The sequence below is a fragment of the Malus sylvestris genome, chromosome 3, assembly GCF_916048215.2.
Source record: "Malus sylvestris chromosome 3, drMalSylv7.2, whole genome shotgun sequence".
NCBI classification, from domain to species: Eukaryota; Viridiplantae; Streptophyta; class Magnoliopsida; order Rosales; family Rosaceae; genus Malus; species Malus sylvestris.
Window position 1 is genome coordinate 7,401,179 of NC_062262.1, and position 26,710 is coordinate 7,427,888.

At 41.0% G+C, this 26,710-nt stretch overlaps 1 long non-coding RNA gene across 4 annotated transcripts; it reads right to left on the reverse strand.

The window, feature by feature from the left end:
- Positions 1–1,997: 1,997 nt before the first annotated feature.
- On the reverse strand, positions 1,998–26,361 carry LOC126616839 (uncharacterized). 4 transcript variants are annotated; one of them, XR_007621271.1, is made up of 4 exons: positions 25,739–26,360; positions 20,711–25,497; positions 10,656–20,379; positions 1,998–2,761 (listed from the first exon to the last, which is right to left on the reverse strand). It is a non-coding gene; the product is annotated as an uncharacterized LOC126616839 (long non-coding RNA). The 4 variants fall into 4 exon arrangements; XR_007621272.1 differs by having other exon boundaries at positions 1,998–2,779; positions 10,778–25,497; positions 25,739–26,361; XR_007621270.1 differs by having other exon boundaries at positions 10,656–25,497; positions 25,739–26,361.
- Between the last annotated feature and the right edge of the window lie 349 nt (positions 26,362–26,710).

The window sequence follows — 26,710 nt, forward strand, 5'->3', positions numbered from 1 at the left end:
TTCTAGATAATATAATAAGAAATAGAAATATTTGATTGGCTTGTTGCTGCTTTCAAATTTAAAATTTATGTGTTTCGTCTCACATACTTGTTAGTTTTAAAAAGTTTCTCTAAATGCAATTTTGGAAAATGAAAAGAAAAAATAGAAATAAAAGAAGATCATCCTATGCAACCACATAAAATGCCCAATAGTGGTTTTATTTGGTTTAATATTTTTATGAGTTATAATTCAAACTAAACCCTATACGTACACTCATAGTGAGTGATTCTATTATAGGTTAGGAGAAAAAAAATTTATGGCACGGATATTTTCTTATCCTAACGCCATCTTAACGCCTTAAGTTAATAATATAATATGCTACAAGTTTTCTTCTACATAAAATATAGTCATTTACATAAATCATCATAGTTAATTACGGTGTACTCATGTCATCAAAACTAGTTGTGTAACCTAAGGGTAAAATCGATCAGAATTGTGTAATCCTGTTTTAGCTTTCATATGGGCAAGAGGCATGTGACACATACTGATCTTTATAGTACAAAATTACAAATCATCATGAGACAGCGCCACGTGAGGTCTACGTGTAAAGCTACTACACATCGGAAAGTGACAAGCATTTGCTAAGTAGATGTTATTCAACAATCAATGGGATCGAACCAGCTTAATCTGCGCTATAAAACGGAATCAATTAGATGATAGCAATTAATTTGCATAAATGGTGAATTGTTCTAATAGATATGACATTTTCTTTCTTCAATTTACTAAAATTTTGACTTCAATCTTATTGTTTGTAATTAAAATTAAATTAAATTTTGAAATGTGCCATAAATTCGAAATTGATTTTTACTATAAAATTACTTTTTTTTTAGTGAATAAGGTGGAGAATATTCCTTTTTTGCCACCAAACGATAATGATTTTATTTTTTGAGTAAAAGTACAATATACATTGATAAAAGATGAAGCATACTATAGGAGAATAGTGGTGCTTATATGGATCTCGATAAAAAATTTGCCGAAATTTTCAATCCGGTCAAAGAAAAAAAAAATATCTTGCATGCAACAAACAACTAAGAATTAGCTATCCTCACATAGCAAAGAAACCATTACGATTTAATTGGACGCATCATCAAATGGCGCATCCCTAACTAACCCCGGAGGTTCCTCAAGCCAAGTTAACTCCCAAGTGCATCCAATACTACCATGGACGAGCTTGTGTGCCACCTGGTTTGCCTTATGTCTGACATGGCAAAGATTCGTCTGAGATAAATCTTTGAGAAAAACTTGAATATCATTAATTATGGTTTTACTAAAATGTTAACACTAGAGCGAACTTGAAGGAGAATATTGTAAATTAAATCTGAGAGATCTTTCAAACCAAAAAGACTCGAAAGCAAAAACATAAGGTCAATTTGGCCAATTTAGTATTGGTGATAAGCACGACAAGCAGCAAGGGTGCGTTTGGTACGTGGGACGGGACGGGACGGAACGGGACGAGGCGTTCCGTCCCGCGTTTGGTACGCCAAAAATGGGTGGAACGAGCTGTTCCACGAGACAAATTTTGGGTGTTTTTGCGTCCCACCTCCCCCCCTGGAACGGGTTTGTTCCACGTCTGTGGAACACACTGTTTTACCATTTTAAGACAAATATACCCCATGTATTTTTCAAAAATTACACCTTCGTTCCGTCCCGTCCCGTCCCGTTCCGTCCCGTCTGCGTACCAAACGTACCCCAAAGGAACACATAAACTACTCCAAAGTCAAAAGAGCATCAATCCCAGCAAAGAATTCAATCACTTCATAGCTTGTCACATGAAAGATTTTGTGCACAAAAACATAAAAAAAAACCTCGAAGTAGACCACTCTTATAATACAAATAACGCCTACTCCGAAAGAAATTGCAACATAAACAAACAGTGGATGATATAATAAAAAGGAAAACTAATGAAAAATGCTTGAAAACTTTGAGTTTTAATGATAAGGACAAAATAAAGGGTAAAGTGAATAGTACCAAGATTGACTTTTTAGTGTAAAAATATGGTTTTCGTTAAAGTAAACAATACCAGGAGCTTTTCGTTAAAGTTCCCATAAAAACTATCCGTACGAAATCACTAATGAAGCTACCATTTGCATTTGACAGATAGCCTGCACCAACCCCACCATGAGACACAAAGAAGACACAACACAAAAGGGAAAATATAGCATCGGCATGGACAATGCTGTACTTAATTCGATTGTTCACTTGATACTAGATGATATCTCATGAGTTGTTCAGGCTTGAGCTTATTTGTGTAACGTTGATGTTTCTTGTTTGTTTAGCGTTTTGCTTGGGCCTTTGCATATAAAATAAAATTTGAAATAAAAGTTTGAAGGGGTTGATGATAAATTTATAATATATAGATTCCGCGGCTCGCAAGGGTGCTTTTATTGGCACCTAATTATAAATGAGTGATGATAGACTCATCACATTGTCCTATTTTTACACTTACATTATAATTTCATCCACTATAAAAATTAAAAAAATTAAAATATTATTTCTCCACCCACCATTATTCCTAAAATAACCTCTAATGTCTAATTTTTTTAAACAATAATATTAATATTTTAAAAAAAAAAAAAAAACTTCATGCTTCCTCATTTGCCACTACCCTAGCCGCACTAGAACCTCCTCCCACCCCCATCAAAAACCAAAACCTTTGACACCTGCTTGGTGGCATCTCTGTGGATGCAAATTTCTTCCTCTTTGATCTTGGACAATTTTGCACCTACAAAACAATTAATACCTTAGGTTAAAGCCAAGAGCCTCACGCGTCCACAATGAATGGAGGGGGCTTTGGCCGAAGAACCTCCTATGCCAAAGTTAGAATTTAGAGAGAAAGAGTGTTTAGAGAATTTTGGGATTTTTGCCAAAGTGTTAGAATTAGTTTTTGGTGAAAATAGGAGCCTATTTATAGGGATAGGGTTCTTGATTTAATATGATTTTGGGAGTTATGTGATTAATTGACTAATTAATTAGGCAAAAGGATTATTACCAAATGAATTAGCTAATTAATGGGATGAATAAGCAAAGTATGGCCAATTCCTTTTCTAGCAATAGATGGCCGGCCATTTAGTGCATATTTGGGGATATTTTGTGGTAATTGGGATTTTATGAAATAATTAGCTAATAATTCCCTATTTATCTTAGCTAATTATTATCATAAAAATGAAAGATATGGTAGAAAATGTAGGAAATAAAAGGAGATGGCCGGTTCCTTTGGGGGAGTGGGTAACCGGCCAAAAGAGGTATTTTTTGGGTGTGATTGGTGATTTAATTGGTTGATTAATGAATTTAGGAATTAATTCATTAATTAGCCAATTAATCTCTATTTATATGGAACAATTTATAGGTTATGAAGTAATTACCTAAAATGAGGATGGATGAGATAATTTGGAATTGATTACCTTTTTTGGAGCATTTTTGACTTGGTTAAGGATGATTGTCTATTGCTCGCGCGTAGAAACTTGGTACACCTCAAGGGTATTTTTGTCATTTTTGCCCAAAAATCCATGCGTCGTCTTGTGATTATTTTTGGCTCCACAAATGCCCCCACACCTGTTGGGTTGCTAGCAGAAAAGGGCAACAGGTGTAGAGATCTTCTTGCTTTAGGAAACTTAGGACTGCTTCCTATTTTGATGTAGATTCTCTCTTTAATAGGAAATTATATCATTCTAGGAAAGGGAAATAAATTTCTCTCAAAGCCTATTTAAGTCCACCTTAAGTGGGTTATTAAATCAACTTTGGAAAGCGATTTATTCTAGGGAACTTTAACGAAAAGCACCTGGTACTGTTCACTTTAACGAAAAACCACATTTTTACACTAAAAAGTCAATCATGGTACTATTCACTTTACCCTTTATTTTGTCCTTATCATTAAAACTCAAAGTTTTCAAGCCCTTTTCATTAGTTTTCCTTTTATTCTACCCTACAAGAGAGAGATAGCTTAGAGGATATTTGTTCCCCCTTCTCTAGCAATCTTCTACATCTTGCATGTGCAAATGACCGTCTTTCGTTGATTTCTTCGTCTTCTTCGTGCCGCACCGAGGTAAGAAAAAATTAATTTTCCTTGTCTTCTTCTTGGATGGTGCTACCGCGGGGCAGCCGTCGGGGTGGTGCAGCACGTCAACTAGCATGGGCCAGGAGTCGGCTCAGCATGGGCCGATGAGGTATTGTGGCAAGGACCACTGCTTTAAGCTGCTCGACTTGGCTAGAACCAAGGGCAGCTTGTGTGGCTATGGCCGCAGATTGTGGTGCTGGGGCGCAGTGCTAGGCGAGTCACATGGCTCATGTCCTTTTAGACTTTTGAACATGACGCGAGCTAGGCCGGTGATTGAGAGAAATGAAGAGGTTGCGGACCTCATGAGCTGCTGGAATGTTGGGTTGAACTCCTCTGCTAGGTACCACGAATGGTGTTGGCTACTTTAACTCTTTTCGTCAGGAGAAACGTAGGCTGCTCCTAAAATAGGAGGTGTATAGAATCAAGGCGGATGCATTGGCTCGTCCAATCACTGTTGTGGATCCTGCTGCAAGTGAAGATGGGAAAAGGGATCTTCCCTGCCTGCTCAAGAGATGCTGGCTGAGACAAAAAAATGAAAGACTTCTTTCGCTGCTCACGCGGGTTCGCCGACTGCCTCCAGGCTTGTGATTGACTTGACTTTTTCAAAGGGGACGAAAAATAAGGCTGCTAGATCTGAGCATGTGGCGCCTGCCATGTCAAGAATGACTAGTATGATTGCTGATAGGATTGTTCGGCATAAAGATCCCCTAGTGCCGAATTTTGTACCAAGACGTCTGTTGGGAGCTAAGTCTGGTTCACCTTCGGAGAGGCTTGCTATTATGAAAGGCGAAAAGGTGGACTCTGCTGCTAAAGTGGCGCCAAGGCGCATTCCTTATGCTGCTGAGACTGATTCGCCTGCTGGGAATGAGGAGACTGCTCGCGTAGGCAGCTGTGAGAAATCCATTAAGTCTGCTTCTGGGGAGGCTGCTGAGATCTATGTGCTTTTGAAACCAGATCTCTTGAAAACATGGACGTTTGTGCCAATTTTGTTGATGGCGTCAGAAAGGTTGTTTGCCTAAGCTCATTTGCGAAGCATACGACCCAATATAGAATGACTGCTCTGCTTACTATGATGCAGATATAGCAAGGCTGCTAAGGAGATGGCAAATACTATGGAAGATTTTGAGCTCGTTGCTTTGAAGGGGTCTAATATTTCTGCCCCTACTTCTTTACAGCTTAAGATCGCTCGCCAAGAGATCGTTGACTTGAAAACTAGGCTTGACGTGATCCAAGTTAAGCATGAAAGTAAAGAAAAGGAGATTGAATGTTACAATACCTCAGATTCAAGATCTTGAGTTTGCAGTTTCTAAGCTTCGTTTCGCTGCTTATGCAAATGATGAAAAGTTGATTGCTGCTTATGCTAAGAAGGGAGTGGATGAGCTGCAGCGTGTCCGTGTTAGTCTGCTTGAGAAGAAATGAGCAGCTAAAGGGTGAGAAGGATGGGCTTGAGGTTTCAAGACCTTCTCTATTTCTTCGGAAGACTTGCTTGCTTTTACTTTTGAGGCTTCTATTAGTGAAGTAGTTGGAGAAGTTAGTGCCCAGGTTGGGGCAGCCGAGGGTGAAGCGTCGGATGATGCCGCTGCTAAAAGCGTTACGGCTGGTAACGGTGTGGCGACCGAGTAGTCGTGGGATGTCCAAGCTGCTGTAGTGTAGTATTCTAGGTAGCCTTTAGGATTTTCTTTGTTTTTCCTTGTAGCTTTGTTTTGCTTGAACTCCTTCGGCCTTTGCTAATTGTTTATAAACATGTTTTCCTTCGCATTTCTTCATCTTCTCTTCTTTAGTTAATGCCCTAACCTTTAGACTTGATAAACCAGTGGCAGGCATGCTACGTTTTTATAAGCAGACAAGCTCGCGTAGCCTATGCAGCCGTAGATGTTGGTGTAGAACTTTGCAAAGTTGTTAGCCATAGGGTTGGCAGCCGGATGCCTTACTTACAGAAGCAGACAAGTCCACGTAACCACTAGGTTGTTAACCTTGACTTTCTTCAATTCCGTAGGTTGCGTAGCAAGTATCACAACACTTTAGGACTTGGTGTAAGTTGCTCTGCGCTTGGCAGAGGTGAAGTTTATCGACTACGTTGCATGTCGGCAGTGGATAAAACTTCGTATATGCGTGCTAGCTTGTTTAACCTTTCACAAGAATGTGCGGTTGTATAAGTCTAGCGCGGCTTTACTGCTAAAAAGGCAAGCCGTAGGCAGTCTTCCGAAATCCGTAAGCTACCTTAGTGCACTCGGTAACAACTTTAGGGTTCCAGGGCAGTCGTCTATAGGGCGTACTGCGTAATGTGCCCCCTCGTCTCTAGGGCCCGGTTCCTCACGGATTAGGCCAAGAGACCCAAAATCCTTTAGTTAGCTAAGCCTTGAAAAAGACCATTGTGGCTAATTCTAGGAATCCCAGCGTAAGCCATCGTGCATCTAGTTATACTATGGCAGCCAGGCTCATCCACGTTTGGATATTCAGAGTGTAAAGTTTATCCTCTCGTCTTGTAGAGCTGACCCATATGGGTGTCGGGGAATTGGTTTACCCTATTGCACTGGAGAGCAATTAGTTTACCCTCTCGCACTGGAGAGTATAGTTGGTTCCTCGAGGGGCGCAATTCCTGCGATGGGTCCCTAAGAATGGCGCAGTCTTCTTTTGAAGTGCCGGAGTGATCAGTTGTTATAAGCATGCAGCCGAGCCAAGTTGTGATTACTTCTGAATTCCTCATTGAAAAACGAGTGAAACGAACGAGAACTTAGCTGTAAGGTAGGAACTGCATAACAACTGGATAGTCCTTGACTTGTGAGGTGGTGCCCGTCGAGCTTCTTGAGTCTTCAGGCTTTGATGTAGTGGGAGGTCACACATGGTACTTCTTTAGATTGTAGGCGCTCTACTACTTTTCGATCTTTTTATCGTTTCATGGTGGCGAGGGTGTAATTACTCTTGCCGCCTATTCTGCTTATCTTGTATGGACCTTTACAGATGATATCCATCTTTTTTTAGCCTTCTTTATGGGCAATGATGAAGGCTTTTCTTAGGACTAGATCTTTAGGCTGGAACTGCCGGATCTTAGCGCTTTTGTTGTAGCTGGAAAGGAACTACTGCTGGTAAGCTGCGATGCGGGTGATAGTCTGCTTGCACTTCTCCTCTGCCAGATTTAAGCTTGTGGCCATCTCTTTTTTATTACTCGTCTTTTAGTGGTGCGATATGCCCATAGACATCCAAGGAGTTCGTCTGGCCATTTTCTTTTCTGACTGGTGGGGGATTTCTTGTGGCAGTCGAGGATCATCTTGGTGGATAGTTTGGCCTGCTTATTGCCTTGAGAATATCTTGGCGTAGACATGTGCTGCTTGATGCCATATTTTTTGAAGAACTTCGCCAAATCTTTGGCCATAAATTGCGGGCCGTTGTTGGTGATAATGGATTAAGGGATGCCAAATCGATAAATGATGTTCCTCTATATGAAGCGCTCTATGTCCGTATGAATCGTGGTCGTCATGGGCTCTGCTTCCACCTATTTGGTGAAGTAGTCGGTTGCGACGATCATTATGCCTTTGCCCCTAGTAGTCTGGCTGGTGATTAGTTGGGAATCGAAATGAATTGAAAACTTTTTCACCACCAAGTCTTTTGTCATTCGAAGGCCTGCTAGTGGGGCTTCGTACTCTACTTCGTTGTTAGATGCTTTGAAACCTAGAATGATCGCCTACTCGGGCATCGAATCGCCTAGGGTGACAAGGACCACGTCTACTCTGAACCTTTGTAGTTGGATGCATTGTTGACATGCAAATGCCAGCAGTCTCCATCAGGTAGAACAAGCGCGGCTGAAGTGTGCTCAGCTACCTTCGGGGTGTCATTGGGTCGCTCTGTTACATTGTCAAGGCTAGGCGTGAAGACGCGGTAGGGAGCCATGGAACTAGGGCCATGTTACATGTGGCAGGAGATAATCAACTGCCGGTATTGGCCCACTCTAGAGCTGAATAATGGAGCAAGGGTCGGCTAGGGCCATGTGACATGCAGCAGGAGGTAGTGTTCATCTGCCGGTACATGTTGCTCTTATGTAAAATCTTTTAGGGCAACGAGGATAAAACTTGCTTATGAGTGTTCCTTCCAGTGTTCGTCTGCCCTTGGCGTGTCTTTTGGGCCGAGTTTTTGCTTTCGTCAGAAAACTTTACATCCGCCAAGGTCTACGCCTTTATTGTCGTGCGTCTGGATTCGGAAAAATAGTGCGTCATGATGATGACTGCATGTGAGGAGAGCTTTCAGGTTACAAAAAATATTGCCAAAGTTAACTTTTGAATTTCTAATAGCATCGAGGAGAGCTTTTAAACTGTAGAATACAAGTAGTCGGGCCCCCAGCTCTTCTCGCATGATGATAGAGCTTATTGCTGCTCTAGATACCGTCAAACACGTGAATAAGTCATCCGCTGCTTCCAGTTTGGATAGTAGGGATGTGACGTCGGGTACTTCTTTAAGTTTTTTAATGTGCATTGGCGAGCCTCGTCCCAAAGTGCATGCTTCTATGCCAGAGCGAAAGAGTCTGCTAAAGTTAGATCTTCTTTTATGATCAATTTTCTGAATAGCGGGTGGTCTGATGAAAGTCCTTTTTGGAAGGCTACTCTAGCTATCGAGTCGTTGCATCCGACTATCCTTACCTTCTCTACTTTGAACCTCCTCACATAGTCGCGAAGCGACTCATTTGGGTTCTTTTTAAAGTTGAACAAATGGTTAGACTTTTTTTTATCGAGCGATAGGATGAATATTCTTTGGTGAAAACCAAAAAAAGTTCGTAAAAATTCCGGATGGATTGTGGCGGCAGGGTGTAGAACCAATATTGCGCTTCACCTTGTAGAGTGGTGATGAATAACTTGCACATGAGATCATCGTTGTTTCGATAAAGGATCATTGCAATTCAATAGCGCTTTAAGTGTCTCTCCGGGTCTTCATCCCCTTTGAAAGATGTGAAATGTGGCATGCTGAACTCGTGTGAAGGCTCTGCTTGCTCGATCTCGTTCGTGAAGGGTGACCTACTTATGTTGGTCATGTTCCGTCGTAGTGCCTCGTCGGTGACCTTGTTGCGTTGGAAATCGTGCAATCGCTTGGTCAAGAGTCTCTCTATTTCTTCCTAAATTTACCTTGTTGGGGTAGCGGAGCTCTCGGCTGCCCCCAGCCATGACTTGCTGATCTAGGCTGCTCTTTCATGTGTTTGGCTCGTCTATACCACGGATACAGTGCATATGGTGTGTTCCTAGCAGGCGAGTGAGTTCTTCGCAGGCTGCTGGTTGAACTTGAGCTGGATTGAGTGACTGTTTCTCTCCGTTCTTCGTGCTGCCTACTCCGATGTGAGGTGGATGATGCTCTTTGAGAGCTTAGCCACGAATGAACACTTTGCCCGGAAGGTTGCTCATGTTGACTATCGGAATGTGACCCCAACCGTGAATGTATGCTCATCCGTGGGCCTAGTCGAGAGTGCACGCTCCTCCGCGTGCTAAGACGGGAGTATACGCTATATCGGGGGCCCAATCGGGAATGTACACTGCCCAAACGCTTGGCTCGTGGCTAGTCGAATGGCTGCTTGTTGGGATGCATCTGGAAAGGTTCGTCTGCCCTTGTCCTACTTCGGGATACCTCGTCCAGGGCACGTTGGATCCCGATGCGTTGTAAAAGTTGATTCACCAAGGTTATCTGTTGTGCAAGGGCACTCGTCAACTCTATGACTTGTCGAGACAAGTGTTGTTCGCCATTTGGATTAGAAAAGCTTGGAAGGAATGCACCTCCTTGGGCAATGGAATGGTGGTAGACTCCGGCCACGAGATTTGAGTTGAGAAATGTCAAATCCACGAAAAAAATATGGTGAGAATGCCCCTGGCTCGATGGTAGGTCCGGATGGTTGAGATAGTCTTGGGCCGACTTGGGCTGTTTGGAAAGCCACGAGAGTAGACTGGGCCGCGGAAACAGGTTGGGCCACGAGAATGGGCTGCTTGGCGAGAGTAAGCTGGGCTACGGGAGTGGGCTACTCGTCAGGAGCAAGCTGGGCCACGAAAGTAAGCTGCTCGACGAGAGCAGGCTGAACCACGGGAGTGGGCTGCTCGTCGGGAGCAGGCTGGGCCACGAAAGCAGGTTGCTTGGCGGGAGCAAGCTTGGTCCCGAGAGTGGGCTGCTTGTCGGGAGCAGGCTGCTCAGCGCGTGGTGCATACGAATATGAGGCTTGGGCTCGGGCCCGTGCAAACTTGGATGGCACGGCTTAGGCCGTGGCCTTGGTGTCGTGAGCCTTGGATGGCACGGCTCGGACCGTGGTGAAGGAACTATGGACCTCGCCACGAGTGGCTACCGAGGTAGCCACCGCGGTGGTTCCCATGGTGGAAACTCGTGGTGGTGGTGGTGCTCCACTTATTGTCGCATTTAGCCTCACAGATCTCCGCAATCCCATTTCTTGAACATTAGAATTTTCACTCGTGGAATTTTTTAAATTTCTAGCCATTATATTTTGCCTATACGTTTTATCAAAGAACCTTTGCAAGTAAAAAATTCTAATAATAAGAACGTATGAAAAATATTCAAATGGACTAGTAAATAAAGAAAAAACCTTTTTGTGTGAGAGTCTTCTACGAGTATGGATTTCAAGTCTCAATGAAAGCACCAATTTGGGGATGCAAATTTCTTCCCCCTTGATCTTGGACAATTTTGCACCTACAAAACAATTAACACCTTAGGTTAAGGCCAAGAGCCTCACGCTCCCACGATGAATTGGGGGGGGGGGGGCTTTGGCCGAAGAACCTCCTATGCCAAAGTTAGAATTTAGCGAGAAATAGTGTTTAGAGAATTTTAGGATTCTTGCCAAAGTGTTGGAATTAGTTTTTGGTGAAAATATGAGCATATTTATAAGGATAGGGTTCTTGATTTAATATGATTTTGGGAGTTATGTGATTAATTGACTAATTAATTTGGCAAAAGGATTATTACCAAATGAATTAGCTAATTAATGGGATGAATAAGCAAGGTATGGCCAATTCCTTTTCTAGCAATAGATGACCGGCCATTTAGTGCATATTTGGGGATATTTTGTGGTAATTGGGATTTTATGAAATAATTAGCTAATAATTCCCTATTTATCTTAGCTAATTATTATCATAAAAAGGAAAGATATGGTAGAAAATGTAGGAAATAAAAGGAGATGGCCGGTTCCTTTGGGGGAGTGGGTAACCGGCCAAAAGAGGTATTTTTTGGGTGTGATTGGTGATTTAATTGGTTCATTAATGAATTTAGGAATTAATTCATTAATTAGCCAATTAATCTCTATTTATATGGAACAATTTATAGGTTATGAAGTAATTACCTAAAATGAGGATGGATGAGATAATTTGGAATTGGTTACCTTTTTTGGAGCATTTTTTACTTGGTTGAGGATGATTGTCTATTGCTCGCGCGTAGAACTTGGTACACATCAAGGGTATTTTTGTCATTTTTACCCAAAAATCCACGTGTCGCCTTGTGATTATTTTTGGCTCTACAATCTCCTTTGGAAATAGAGAGAAACCAAAGTGAAAGGAAGAGAGAAGCACAGGGGGAGTTTTTCAATACAGAGGCAGATTGCTCCAAATCGATTTATTCCAACTGGAATTAGGTATTCTTTGATTTTAAAATTTGGGTTGTCGTCATTGTTCATTTATAAGGAAAAGGAGGAGATGATGGAGGTGGTAGTATCAGAATTGAAAGGGAGAGTGGGGTGGTGTTTGTTGTTGGGGAGGGTAATGGATGATTGGGGATTTGATAGCCGTCGGTCCATCGTGGATGATTTGGGAGGATGATAGATTTATTTTTACTATTGTTAGTTTTAGTTTTTCTTTATTCTCTTTTAGTTTATTTAATTAAAGTTATAACAAATTTATAAATGTGGATTTAAAAGTCTTTTGCTAAAAGGATGATTATGTGATTAACATTTTGATTAAAAGGTGGATGGAAAAATAAGACAACGAGATGGTTTTAGTAGCACTCTTTAAATAAGTACACCCAATTTTTAAATCAACTTCTTTAAATGACGATAAAGGACATAATTGATTAAAAAATAACACAACTAACCAATTTTTTTTTTTGTCTAGAAAAAAAAAAGCCTAATATCTTTCTTTTTCCTCACTCTCTGATGTTTAGTTAATAACACAATAAACCAATTAACACAATAGGTGTGATGTTTAGTTTTCTACACCTTCGAGGCTCTGCACCCACTACCCAAACCAAAAATTAAAGTCCAACTGCTCAATCGTCTTTCAAAGTTGTAATGGCAACAAAGTCAATTAATATCTCAATGCAGCGGTCTGCATAGGATGATGGTGATACTATAGTATTTTCAGTGCATCAATTTTAAAAGTTTCAATGATGGTAAATGTGGATGCAAATTGCACCTACAAAACAAATAACACCTTAGGTCAGAGCCAAGAGCCTCACATGCCCACGATGAATTTGAAGGGGGGGCTTTGGCCGAAGAACCTTCGATGCCAAAATTAGAATTTTGAGGGAAAAGTGTTTGGAGAATTTAGAGAATTTAGCAAGAGAATTGGAATTGAGTTTTAGAGAGAATGAGGGTGTTTATATAGGGGTGTGGCCAACCACCTTGGGAGGAGATGGACTGGCCACTTGGATGGTATTGTGGGTGAAGTTCATGATAAAAGGAACGATTTAGGAGTTACCTTGTGGATAAGATTTGATGAAGATGAATGAAATAAGTTATAAATAAATACTTGACTTGATTGAAGGAAGATTGTCCACTGCTCGCGCGTAGGAATTTCGGCGTTCCTCGAGGGTAATTTTGTCCTTTTTACCATAGAATCCATGTGTCGCCTTCACATTTTTCTTGATTATTTTTTGCTCCACAAATGCCCCCACACCTGTTGGGTTGCCCGCAAAAAAGGGCAGCAGGTATAGAGATCTTCTTGCTTTGGCAAACTTAGGATTGTTTCTTGTTTTGATGTAGATTCCCTCTTTAATAGGGAATTAGATCCTTCTAGGAAAGGGAAATAAATTTCTCTCAAAGCCTATTTAAGTTCACCTTAAGTGGATTATTAAATCAACTTTGGAGAGCGATTTATTCTACCCTATAAGAGAGAGATATCTTAGAGGATATTTGTTCCCCCTCCTATAGTAATCTTCTACATTTTGCATATGCAAATTATCGTCTTTTGTTGCTTGCTTCGTCTTCTCCGCGCCACATCGAGGTAAGAAAAATTTAATTTTCCTTGTCTTTTTCTTGGATAGTGCTGTCGTGGGGCAGCTATCGGGGTGGTTCGGCACGTCGGCTGGCAAGGGCCAAAAGTCGGCTCGGGATGGCAGAGGAGATGTTATGGCATGAACCACTACTTGGGTTGCTTGGCTTGGCTAGAGCCAAGGGCAGCTTGTGTGGCTGGGGAGCAATGCTAGGCGAGTCGCATGGCTCATGTCCTTTGGGCTTTTGGACCTAACAAGTGACAGGCCTGCGATTGAGAGAAATGAAGAGGTCGCGGGCCTCATATGATGCTAAAATGTTGGGCATGTAGGCATCATGCCTGTTGGTTCGAGATAAAAAATGAGGGAAAAGCCAATATGGGTTGAGCTCCCTTATTGAGTACCGTGAATGGAGTTGGCTGCTTAGTTCTCTTCGTCGGGAAAAATGTGGGTTGCTGAGAAGGTAAATAGGACTAAGGTGGATGCCTTGGCTCGTCTAATCATTGTTGTGGAGCCTACTGTGAATGATGGTGGAAAACAAAAATCTTGCCCGCCTGCTCAAGAGATGCCGATTGAGAAAAAAACTGAAGACTTTATCCGTTGCTCGTGAGAGTCCGCCTGTTGCCGAGAAGCCTGTGATTGACATGACTTCTTCCAATGGGAAGAAAACCAAGACTGCCATATCTGAACATGTGGCGCCTGCCATGTCGAGAATGGCTAGTACGATTGTTGATAAGATTGCTCAGTGTAGAGATCTTGTTATGCCCCCCCAGTACCAAAGTCTGTACCAAGACGTCCGTTAGGAGCTAAGTCCGTTTCACTTTTGGAGAGGCTTGCTATTATGAAAAGCGATAATGTGGACTCTGCTGCTAAAGTGGCGCCAAGGCTCACTCCCCTTACTGCTAAGACTGATTCGCCTATTGGGAATGAGGAGACTGCTCGCGTAGGCAGCTGTGAGAAATTCATTAAGCCTACTTCTGGGGAGGCTGCTGAGATCTGTGCACTTTTGAAACTAGATCTGCTTGAAGAAATGGAAGTTTATGTCAAGTTTGTCAATGACATTAAAGGGATTGTTTGCCCAAGTTCCTTTGCAAAGCATACAGTCGAGTATAGGAAGACTGTTCTACTTGCAATGATGCAAAAGACGGATATTCTGGCAACCAAGTATATGCTTTTTAACCAAGAGGATACCAAGGCTACCAAGGAAATGGCAAAGGTTGTGGCAGCCGAAGTTTATTCTTTTGCCGAGAAGATCGAGAGGTTGGAATCTAAGCTCGTTGCCTTGAATGAGTCTATCTTTGCCTTTACTTCTCTGCAACTTGAGACTGCTCGCCAAGAGATCGTTGACTTGAAGACTAGGTTTGACGCAATCCAAGTTAAGTATGAAAGTGTAGAGAATGAGATCAGATGTTACATCGATTCAAAACCTTGAGTGTGCCGTTTCTAAGCTTCGTTTCGCTGCTTATGCAAATGATGAAGAGTTGATTGCTGTTTATAACTAAGTGATCCATTTTAAGAAGGTTGTTGATAGGCTTGAACCCCAAGTGTTGGAACTCCAAGGTGTGCTGAAGATTAACGAAAGTTTGAAGAAATAAGTGGATGAACTGTAGCGCGTCCGTGTTGGTCTGCTCAATGAGAACAAGCAATTGAAGGGTGAGAAGGCTGGGCTCAAGGTTTCGAGACCTTCTCTATTTCTCCGAAAGACTTGCTTGTCTTTACTTTTGAGGCCTCTATTAGTGAAGTAGTCAGAGAGGTTAATCCTTACGCTAGAGCAACTGGGGGTGAAACGTCGAATGATGCCATTGCTGGGAGCGTTGCGGCTACCGAAGGTGTGGCAGCCGAGTAGTCATAGGATGTCCAAGCTACTAAAAGGTAGTCTTCTAAGTAACCTTTAGGATTTTCTTTGTTTTCCTTGTTGCTCTTGTTTTGCTTGAACTTTTTTTGGCATTTACTAGTCGTTTATCAATTTTGCTAGAACCTTAGACTTTATAGACTAGTGGCAAGCGTGCTGCTTTTCTATAAGCAGATAAGCTACATAGTCTATGCAAAGTTGTTAGCCATATGGTTGACAACCAGACACCTTTTACAGAAGCAGACAAGTCCGTGTGGCCACTAGGCTGTTAACCTTGGCTTTCTCCAATTCTGTAGGTTGCGTAACAAGTATCACAATACTTTAGGACTTGGTGTAGGTCGTTCCATGCTTGGCAGATGTGAAGCTTATAGACTATGTAGCATGTCGGTAGTGGATAAAGCTTCGTATATGTAAGCTAGCTTGTTTAAACTTTCACAAGAATGTGCGGTTGTATAAGTTTAGCGCGGCTTTATTGCTCGAAGGGCAAGCTGTAGGCAGTCTCCCAGAAATCATAGGCTACCTTAGTGCACACAGTAGTAGCTTTAGGATTCCAGGGCAGCCATCCATAGGGCGTACTGTGTAATGTGCCACCTCCGTCTCTAAGGCCCCGTTCCCTACAGATTAGGCCAAGAGGCCCAAAATCCTTTAGTTAGCTAAGCCTTGAAAAAGACCATTGTGGCTACTTCTAAAAATCTCAGCGTAAGTCATTGTGCACCTAATTATACCAAGGCAGCCTAGCTCATCCACGTTTGGATATTCAGAGTGTAAATTTATCCTTCTGCTTTGAAGAGCAGACCCATGTGGGTGTTGGGGAATTGGTTTACCCTCTCGCACTAGAGAGTAATTAGTATATCCTCTCACGCCGAAGAGCATACCCAGATGGGTGTCGGGGAATTGGTTTACTCTCTCGCACTGGAAAGCATGGATGATCCCTCGGGGGATGCAATTCCTACGATAAGTCCCTAAGAATTGCGATATCTTCTTTTGAAGTGAATGAGTGATCAGTTATTGTAAGCATGCAGCTGAGCCAAATTGTAAAGTATGAACTGCATAACAACTGGATAGTTCTCGGCTTGTGAGGTAGTGCCCATCAAGCTGCTTAAGTCTTCGGGCTTTGATGTAATGGGAGGTCACTCATGGTACTTCCTCAGATTATAGTGGCAGGGGTATAGCTAATATTGCCGCCTACTCTACTAATCTTGTACGGACCTTCCCATATGAGATCCATATTTTTAGAGCCTTTTCTGCGGGTAGTGATGAAGGCTTTTTTTAGGACTAGATCTTCAAGCTGGAACTGCCGGATCTTGGCCCTTTTGTTATGGTTGGAAATGAGTTGCTGCTGGTAACCTACAATGCGGGTGATGGTCTCCTCATGCTTCTCCTCTGCCAGATCTAAGCTTGTGGCCATCTCCTTACTATTCTGCTTAATGTTTGGCAGTAAAGTGTTGATACTTAGCTTGATGACATTGGGATGAATGATTGCTTCTGAGCCAAATGCCAAAGAGAAATGAGTCTTATCGGTTGCTCATCTTTTGGTGGTACGATATGCCAATAGACATCCAGGGAGTTCTTGAGGCAATCGAGAATCATCTTGTTGGATGTTTTGGCCCGCCCATTGCCTTGAGGATATATTGGCGTGGACATGTGCTGCTTGATGCCAAATTTTTGGAAGAACTTCGTGAAATGTTTGCCTACGAATTGCTAAGCGTTGTTTATGATGATGGATTGAGGGATGCCAAATCGGCAAATGATGTTCTTCTATATGAAGGCTCTGTGTCCTTCTGTGTCAAAATAGGCATGAGGTTTGCTTCTACCCATTTGGTGAAGTAATCGGTTGTCTATTACATGAACGGCTAAAGACTCGTCTATGGGTGTAATTTGCTGGCAAGCAGTGCTGGTACAGGCTTGTAACGTTGACAGCGATCACACTTTGTACTAACTCTTTAGCGTCTTGGTGCATGGTAAGCTAGTAGTAGCCTGCATTTAGAGCCTTCTTTGCTAAGGATTGGCCTCCGGAGTGATTTTCATACACGTCTTTGTAGATTGAGCTTAGAAACTTTAGGTCGTCAGGAGGCGCTAGGCAATGAAGATGTGGTCCATCGTAGGATCTTCGAATGAGAATGCCGTTCCACATGTAGTAGTGTGCTATGCCATTGATCAAGTAGTCTATAATGGAATCTTGCCAGTTTGGAGTTGTACTAACTTGTAGCACTTTGGCTGCTGGCTCCGCCTCTATGCTTGGCTCGTCTAGATAATCCATCGGAATAGAGCATTTGAGTTGGTGGTCGAGGGCGGAGCTTAGGCAGGCTAATCCGTCCACATAAGTGTTATTTGTCCGTGAAACTTGAGTGAAGGTGTAAGTCTGAAATGCCTTAAGTAGTCTGGCTAGTGATTAGTTGGGAACTAAATGAATTGCGAGCTTTTTCACCGCTAAGTCTTTTGCCATTCAGAGGTCTGCTTGTAGGGCCTCGTACTCTGCTTCATTATTGGATGCTTTGAAGCCTAGAGTGATTGCCTGCTCGAGCATTGAACAGTCTAAGGTGACAAGGACCACGTCTGCTCCTGAACCTTTGTAGTTGGATGCGTCGTCGACATGCAAATGCCAGAAGTCTCCATTAGGTGGAGCAGGTGCAACTAGGGTGTGCTCGGCTACCTCCGGGGCATCGTTAGGCTGTTCTATTGCGTCGTATAGGCTAGGCGTAAAGGCATAGTAGGGAGTCGTAGCGTTGTCGTTGCATTGTAAATGCGTAGTAGGAAGCCGTAGAGCTGGGTTCATGTTACACACTGCAGGAGATGCTCAATTGCCAGTATTGGGCCAAATTATGGAGCGAGGGTCGGTTGGGGCTGTGTGACACGTATCCGGAGGTGGTGTTCAACTGCCGGTACATATTGCTCCTATGTAGAATATTTTGGGGCGATGAGGACAAAACTAGCTTCCGAGTGTGTCATTTTAGTTTTCGTTTGCCCATGGGGTGCCTTTTGGGCCTAGTTGTTGCGTTCGTCAGAAAACTTTACAACCGTTAATGTCTACGCTTTTATCGTCGCGTGTTTGGATTAAGCGGAATAGTACGTCATGAGGATCACTGTGTGCGTCTGAAGGTAAAACTTGCGCTTTCGGGTTGCAACAACTATCGCTAAAGTTAGCTTTTGAATTTCTGGTAGCATCGATGAGAGCTTTTGAATTGTGAAATACAGGTAGTTGGGCCCGCAACTCTTCTTGTATGATGGTAGAGCTTATTGCTGCTTCAGATATCGTCAAACATGCGAATAGGTCCTCCACTACTTTCGGTTAAAGAGGTGATGTAAGGTTCTCTTTCAAGTCCTTGCATCTGTATCGACGAGCCTCGTCCCAAATGCATGCTTCTCTATCAGAGCGAAAGAGTCTGCTAGAGTTAGATCTTCTTTCATGATCAATTTTTCGAACAGCGGGTGGTCTACTAAAAGTCATTTTTAGAAGGCTACTCTAGTTATCGAGTCATTGTATCCGACTATCTTTGCTTTCTCTGCTTTGAACCTCTTCACATAGTCACGAAGTGACTCCTTTGGGTTCTTTTTAACGTTGAACAAGTGGTAGGACTCTAGATGGATTGTGGCTGCAAGGTGTAAAACCAATCTTGCACCTCGCCTTGTAGAATGGTGGCGAATATCATGCACATGATATCGTCGTTGTTTTGATAAAGGATCATTGCACTTCGGTAGTGCTTTAGGTGTCTCTCACGGTCTCCATCCCTTTTGAAGGATATGAAATATGGCATGCTGAACTTGCATGGAAGCTCTGCCTGCTCAATCTCGTCCGTGAAAGGTGACCTTCTTATGTTGGTCATGTCTCATCGTAATGCCTCATCAATGATCTCGTTGTGTTGGAAATCGTGCAATCGCTTAGTTAGGAACCCTTTTACTTCCTGAATTTGCCTTTGTTAGGGTAGCGGAACACTCGGCTGCCCCTAGTTGCAACTTGCTGGTCTTAGCTACTCTTCCATTTGTTTGGCTCGTCTATGCCGCAGCTGTGGTGCATGTGGTGCGTTCCTAGCAAGCGAGCGAGTTTTTCATAAGTTGCTGGTTGAACTTAAGCTGAATTGAGTAACTATTTCTCCCCATCCGTCGTGTTGTCGACTCTAATGTGAGGTGGATGATGCTCCTTGCAAGCCTAACTGTGAATGAACACTTCGCCTGGAAGGTTACTCACATTGATTATCGGAGTGTGACCCCAACCGTGAGTGTATGCTCATCCATGGGCTTAACCGATAGTGCACGCTCCTCCGCACGCTAAGACGAGAGCATACGCTATCTTAGGGGCCCAGTTAGGAATGTACACCGCCAGAACGCTTGGTTTGTGACTGGTCCAATGGCTGTTTGCTGAGACGTTGATGGAGAGGTTCTTCGTCTGCCCTTGTCTTACTTCAAAACACCTCGTTTAGGGCACGTTGCATCTTAGTGTGCTGCAAGAGCTGATTCACCAAGGTCGTCTGATGTGCGAGTGCGCTCATCAATTCTATGATTTGTCGAGACAAGTGTTGTTATCTATTTGGGTTGGAAGAGCTTGGAAGGAATGCGTCTCCTTAAATAGTGGAAGTGTGGTAGACTCCGGGCGGAGATTTGAGTTGGGAAATATCAAATCCGAGGATAAATGTCGTGAAAATGCTCCCAATTCGATCATAGGCCTAGAAATTTGAAGTTGGGACGGTTGAACTAATCTTGGACCAATTTAGGCTGCTTGGAAGGCCACGGGAGCAGGCTGGGTTGCGGGAGCAGGTTGGGCCACGAGAATGGGCTATTCGGCGTGTGGTGCACGCGGGTGCGAGGCTTAGGCTCGGTTTGGCAATGCGTTAGGTTTAGACGACGCAGGTTTGCTTGGCTATGGCTTGAGCCCTTAAAGGTTGAAATGGCACCATGGCCGAAGTCGTGGGTTTTGCCAAAGGTGGCTGTTGTGGTGGTTGCCACGATGGTGCCTCGTGGGGGTGCCGCTCTGCTCATTGCTATGTTGAGCCTTGTAGATCATTGTGGTCCTAATCCTTGAACGTTGGAATTTTCGTTTGTCAAGGTTTTCGAATCTCTTGCCATTGTACTTTTCTTTTATGTTTTATCAAAGAATTTTTAGATATAAAAATTCCAAGAATAAATACGTACGAAAAATCTACAAATAAACAAATAAACAAAAAACCTTAGATACGAAAGTATTCTATGAGCGTGTGACTCAACTCTCAATGAAGCATCAATTTGTGGATGCAAATTTCTTCCTCCTTGTTCTTGGACAAAATTGCACCTACAAAACAAATAACACCTTAGGTCAAGGCCAAGAGCCTCATGCGCCCACGATGAATGAGGGGGCTTTGGCTAAAGAACCTCCGATGCTAAAGTTAGAATTTTGAGGAAAAAGTGTTTGGAAAATTTAGAGAATTTAGCAAGAGAATTGGAATTGAGTTTTGGAGAGAATGATGGTGTTTATATAGGGGTGTGGCCGGCCACATTGGGAGGAGATGGACCGACCACTTGGATGGTATTGTGGGTGAAGTTCATGATAAAAGGAATGATTTAGGGGTTACCTTGTGGAGAAGATTTGATAAAAATAGATGAAATAGGTTATAAATAAATACCTTTTTTGGGCACTTTTGACTTGATTGAGGGATGGTTGTCCATTGCTTGCGCGTAGGAATTTCGGTGTTCCTCGAGGGTAATTTTGTCCTTTTTACCCTAGAATCCACATGTCACCTTCACATTTTTCTCGATTATTTTTTGCTCCACAGTAAAGAAATGGACAACTTCTCTATGTTCTTCACTAGTCGTCTTACATTTGAGTAGGTTAGTTTTGGGTTTGGTCGAGATGGCAGTGACGATTTCTTGTTTTGCGTCTGTTGATGGTGGTGGAGGTCAATAATTTGGCTATGGTGAATCTAGTGATGGCGATGGTTGTGGAGCAAGGGCCTAAAAAATACTAGACACTAGTCAGGCGACAAGCTGGAGCCTAGTGTCTAGGCGTCTAGGCTTCTAGGCGGGTCCAGACGGATTTAAGTAAATTTATTATATATCGTATATATATATGTGTGTGTTTTGTTATACCTAGAAAATACATAATTTCATTGGGGTATACATAAACTGCAAATAAAATGACATATATAATAATAAAGTATTAGAACATAATGAAAACATTGGGAACGTTCATCTAAATAAATAAAATGTAGAATGAAAGTTATCTATTTTCTACCTAAGTGAGAGTCGCGACCTAGGTGAATGTTTAGGCCGGTCTGGGAGGGCTAGCTCGCCTAGGTGGTCTAGGTGGGTGCCTAAGCAGGTCTAGTGCCTTTCTTATTTTCAAACGCTTAAGAATTAATCAGGGCAGTGACCAGCCGTCTAGCGCCTAGGTGGCGCCATTCTGGGATTTTTAAAACAGTGGGTGTAAATGGGTGCACTTACAAATTTTCCAAATAAATCATATTGGCTTTTTAGAGGTCATTTAGGAACATTTTTATTTTAATAAATGATATTAACTACATTAAAAGGGAAGGGAAGGAGACTTGGCTATAAGCCTCACAATGAGTTAGCAATAATGTTGTTCAAATTCGCCTTACAAGTGAAGATGAATACTATTAGACCGTAGTATTAAATAACCTTACTCTAATATTTTGGAACATTTTGGGTGTACGTACAAGTTTTTATGTTTTAATATAAAAGGATTGGGTAAACTTATTAATATGGGTAAATTTTTTATTTTTTGAACAAACGATGTTATCTACAGTAAAGGGTGGGGAAGTGGGCTAATTAAGCCTCATAATAGACTAGCAATAATGTGTTTCAAATTTGCATCTGGCGAAAATCGAACCTGAGACCTCTCACTTACAAGCGAAGAAGAATATCATTAGATCGTAGTACTAAATGACAGTGCCCAATAATTAAATTGACACAATTAAATAGCATTATTAAAGAAGAGTTTAAATCGTCTGCACCTAAAATTCTTTGTGATCTTTCTGTGACCTATTCCATTTGTTGACACCTAGTTATTCTTTTAAATTACAGAGTGCTTTGTGCAGAAGATTTGAACTCATCAAAGAAATACATAACTTAAAATATTACACTCATCTATCAAACTAAGAACTTATAAATTAGCAATAGAGAGGGATCTATGATTCTATGTTTGTGCCTTTTTTTTTATTGTTTAGCTAATTACAAAATACACTTGTAAGATTTAATGTCACTTCTTAAAAAAGACATAACCCTTTTTGAATTTCGCTATAATACTTACATGTATTTAATACAACAATTATCTCGACGATCAGATGGTAAAATATATAATTGTTAGTAATTCACTATTGTGTCTAACTGTTTATGCTTCAAATTAACATGCAAATGACGCTTTATCACGATATTGAAGAGCTATCATGCTTATCAATAGGAAAAGAGGCTTAGTCATACTATTCACATTATGGATATGGAGTTTGGGTTAAAATTGAGATTGAGATCTAACCGCCTTTATCACATGTAGTGAAGTTGCACTGTGAGAAAGAAGATCGAGTTACACTTGTATCATAGCTGTACCACAGAATCTCTGCAACGTACATTCATAGAATTTTAAGAAGTGGAGAAGGATTCGAGTGAATTAAGGTGGGGTTGGCCCAAGCCTTGGGTCTCATCTAGGAAAAATTGAATCTTTACACAAGTTTTTCTCAGAATGTTCTCACTTTTATGAGAAAAGAGGCTCTCATGTCATGGTTTAGTATTATTTTTAGAAAGGGTAGCACTATATGCATAACTATTTTTACTTCTTACACACCTATTTTACTTTTCACACACCTCTATCAAATTCTAACAGTCGAATCGAATGAATTGAAGTTCAACGTTTAAAATTAACAAAGTTGTATGAGAAGTAAAAATGAATGTATGAATAGCACTATCCTTTAGAAATTATCAATAGTAAATTGTTTATCCACCCGGTCCGTTTAGATGTAAAAAAAAATTCTAAAAATTACCAATTCCGCAATTTGTCTAATATTTAGAAACTCTTCCTGGTAGTGTGTAAACAAAGTGATTATCTATTTTCATTACATCGCTTCCCCTCTCAAAAGCTATTTTTATTACATTGCTTCCCCTCTCAAAAGAAAACAAAATCAAACACATAATTTAAAAGAGAGCCTCCTAATCAGACTCTATCCACTTTGTTGGAATTTAGGCAGTCGAGGAGTTGATTAAAAGAAAAAACAGGGGCTTATAGAACCCGGTCCATTTGTTGGTAGTAATTATTAGGAAAGTCCAAATTATATTTGATAATTGTGGTCCATTGCATTAACACAAATGCCATGTAGACTATCTTTTAGGGTATTTTGTTGTTTGAAATTTCGCCAAATCCCATTATCCCAAAAAGCAGCTTATATTGGAAAGAGATCATCTTCGGATTTCTTCCTCCAAATCCTATAGATCAAGTGATCCGGACCTTTGAAATTTGATCAAACAGCAAAAAAATTATCATAACTATAAAAAAATTTTACTAACTTCTCTATTTTTGACCGTTTAATCAAATTTTAAAGACCCAGATCACTTGATCCGTGGACTTTGGAGGAAAAAATCCGAAAAGGATCTCTTTCCGCTTGTATTCTCAATTTGGAATTGTTTTGAAAATATAAACGTTTTCAGCCTGGTTAATTGGAAGCCACTGATTTTGGCCAACGCCTACTTATGGGAGTTTTAAGGTTCCACACAAATCATGAATGTTTCATGTTAATGGACATGGAGTAGGATTATTCTCACCCCCTTCCCTTCCTCTTCTCGCATATTACTTTTTGTTTTATTGGCTCTATAAAAAATAAATATAAAACGTTAACGTGACTTAACCGTAACTGTTCAAGTAGGAGGAAAGAGAAAAGAAAAGAGATTTAAGAGGGGAAAGAATCATCTTCAGCCAACCTAAAGATAGGCAGTTGGGTTTGCGAGTTTGCTATATAGATTGGTTGTAAACTAGCAAACCCATCATGGGTTAATAAACCCAGGTTGCTGGTTTGCTAATTAGCTAAATTCATGTTGTAGATTCATTAGACATATAGACCCATAGACCCAAGTTGTAGGTTCATAAGATTTGTTGACCACAAAAATGAAGTTCTAAAAATTCCTGGGTTGCAGGTTATAAGCGACAAGCCTTTGTAACTAGGGGCTTTTTTTTTTTGGTCTGGACCTAGTAAACCTTGAAGTTAGGTTTAGTAAACACTAGAAATAGTGCCCGTGCGTTGCTGCGGGATTACAAAACGTGTGAGCATAATATATACATATATTTAAAGAATGATGAAGTTTGAATCAACGGTGTATAAGGGCTTGTGAAAATGATGGCATTCAAACAAAACTCTGTATAAAAGTAAAGGAATAGAAAAAGAGAAATATGACACATACCATTTGTTTGGTGTTAACCAATGTGATTCAAAAATGTCCATTACGACAATAGAAATTGAGGATCATAAAGAATTAGACAAAATCACATATTTGAAATCAAAGATCGAAGCTGCCTAAATACCAAACTATTCATTAAAAATACTGAAAACTTAAAAATTAGATAAGTACAGCAGTGAGTTTTGTAAGATCATCTATGTTGAAAACGTTTAGAACTAAAGTAACTGATATATTGTGAAAGAGCATGAGAGAAACAACATAAATACAAATCTAAAGAAAGTGAAATATGTTAAAATTAAAGTAATTGAAAAGGAAGTGTCATTGAATGAAACTGAAAATTAGTAAAGTTATTAGTTTTTTACTTCAAAATTTGATGTCATTGTTTAGGTATTTTGGTGTAAATGGCAGAATTCAATCAAACAGGTTTAAAAGTGATATGATACGCAAAAAAAGATGGATCATATATATCTAGTTCGGTGGCTCTTAATTAAAACAAACAATACCATAGTTCACCAATGTGACAGAGATGCTCTGTGTATGCAAGATTAGGGATGAGTGTAGACGCACTTACGCTACCAAAAAATCTAAGCAGAATTGATTACTGACTTTAACAACTAAAATCAGAAACAACTTTTCAAAAATAAATCAAGACCATGGGCACAGTTTGTCAATGAAATGATTTTAAGTCATACGTTTACAGGTAGGAGATAGCAGATATTTGTATTGCATATCTTAGCAAAATAAGTGGATATCAAGGAGAATTAAATTTATTCAATTTCGATACAAAGAAAATGAATTAATGCAGGAACAACATTTGTGCACATTGAGAATGAAATTAACTAATTAACTTACTAACCCCTACTGCAAATTTCACACCTATGCTCAAAACAGATTTTGTAATCAATATCCCAAAAAAGGGGCAAAGGGAAAGGAAAAAAAACCTTTGTATGGTATACTGCAGCGTTATCTGTGTAACCGAACTCAACCCAGCAACCTCCTTGTACACTTGGAAAACCTGAAAAACATAAATAGACGCTAGAACAAGACAGAGGACAGAGTGAATGCAGAAATGGATAATTATTTGAGATGTTTTATTTTAAATAAATGAAAAACCAATTAAAACTCAACAATAAACAAAGCTGATAAAACATTAGGAATAATGGAATTAAAACATGCATTAATCGATTAGTTCCCTGCTTTATTTAAATAGGAAATCCATATACAATTAGGAAGGAATGAAAGCAGGGAATACATACCCAAACCAACAGTAGCCTTCGAACTCCTGTTAAATCTCAGATTTATCAGCGGAGTAAACCAAACGCAAAATCCGCTCTTAGCCGACAAAGCCTCGACAAACTGCCACAACTCAGCAAAAAATCAAACTGTTAGGGTTTCGTTCAAATCAATGCAAATTCGAAATAACAACTCTCATATAAGGGTTTCGTTCAAATCAAACTGTTAGGGTTTCGTTCAAATACGATGATCTGAACAAAGATCGCACCCAGACCGCACCAAAAATTGGTCGGAAAGCCGATGACAATTGGGGAGAAACGATTTACAGAGATGCAAAACTTGTCCCAAAACAGAGAACCCAAACAAACTCCCCAAAAAAAAAAGAATACGACGATCTTTGAGATGAATATTTTGCAAGACGAAAAACACAGGATTTCAGACGAAATGAAGGCGATACCAAGATGGAGATAAGCAGAGATTGCCGACACACAAAAGGTAAAGCAAATGGTAAACCAACGAAAACCTATTCGACGCATAAACTGAACGATGACAGACGCGTGGCCATGAGGGCCAAAACGAACTTTTCACTGCACAAAATAGCAAAAGACAACCGCAAGCAAAGAAGAATCCGAGGGCAGTTTCGCCTTTTCACTGCTGGTGAAAGGGAAACTGGATTTTAGTATATGTGATATGTATGGACCTTTTTGTTTTGTTTGTCAAGGGTAATATTTTATTAAAACACCAAACACATACTTATAAACAAAGACTCAACTTTCACCTATAAGAGCAACTCCAGCGTGGGCTGGTGCTTGGGCGACAGGGGACGAAATAGGGCCAGATAGCCCGGCCTTGAAGGTCCAGCGTGGGCAACCAGAGGGAGAGTGGAGGCCCGAGCTCCGGACCTGTAAGGAATTGCTAGCCCAAGAGCCCGAGTGGATGTGATGCCAAGGCTAACGTCATCCTGGCGTTGGCCCAATTTTTTTTTTTTTCTGTCA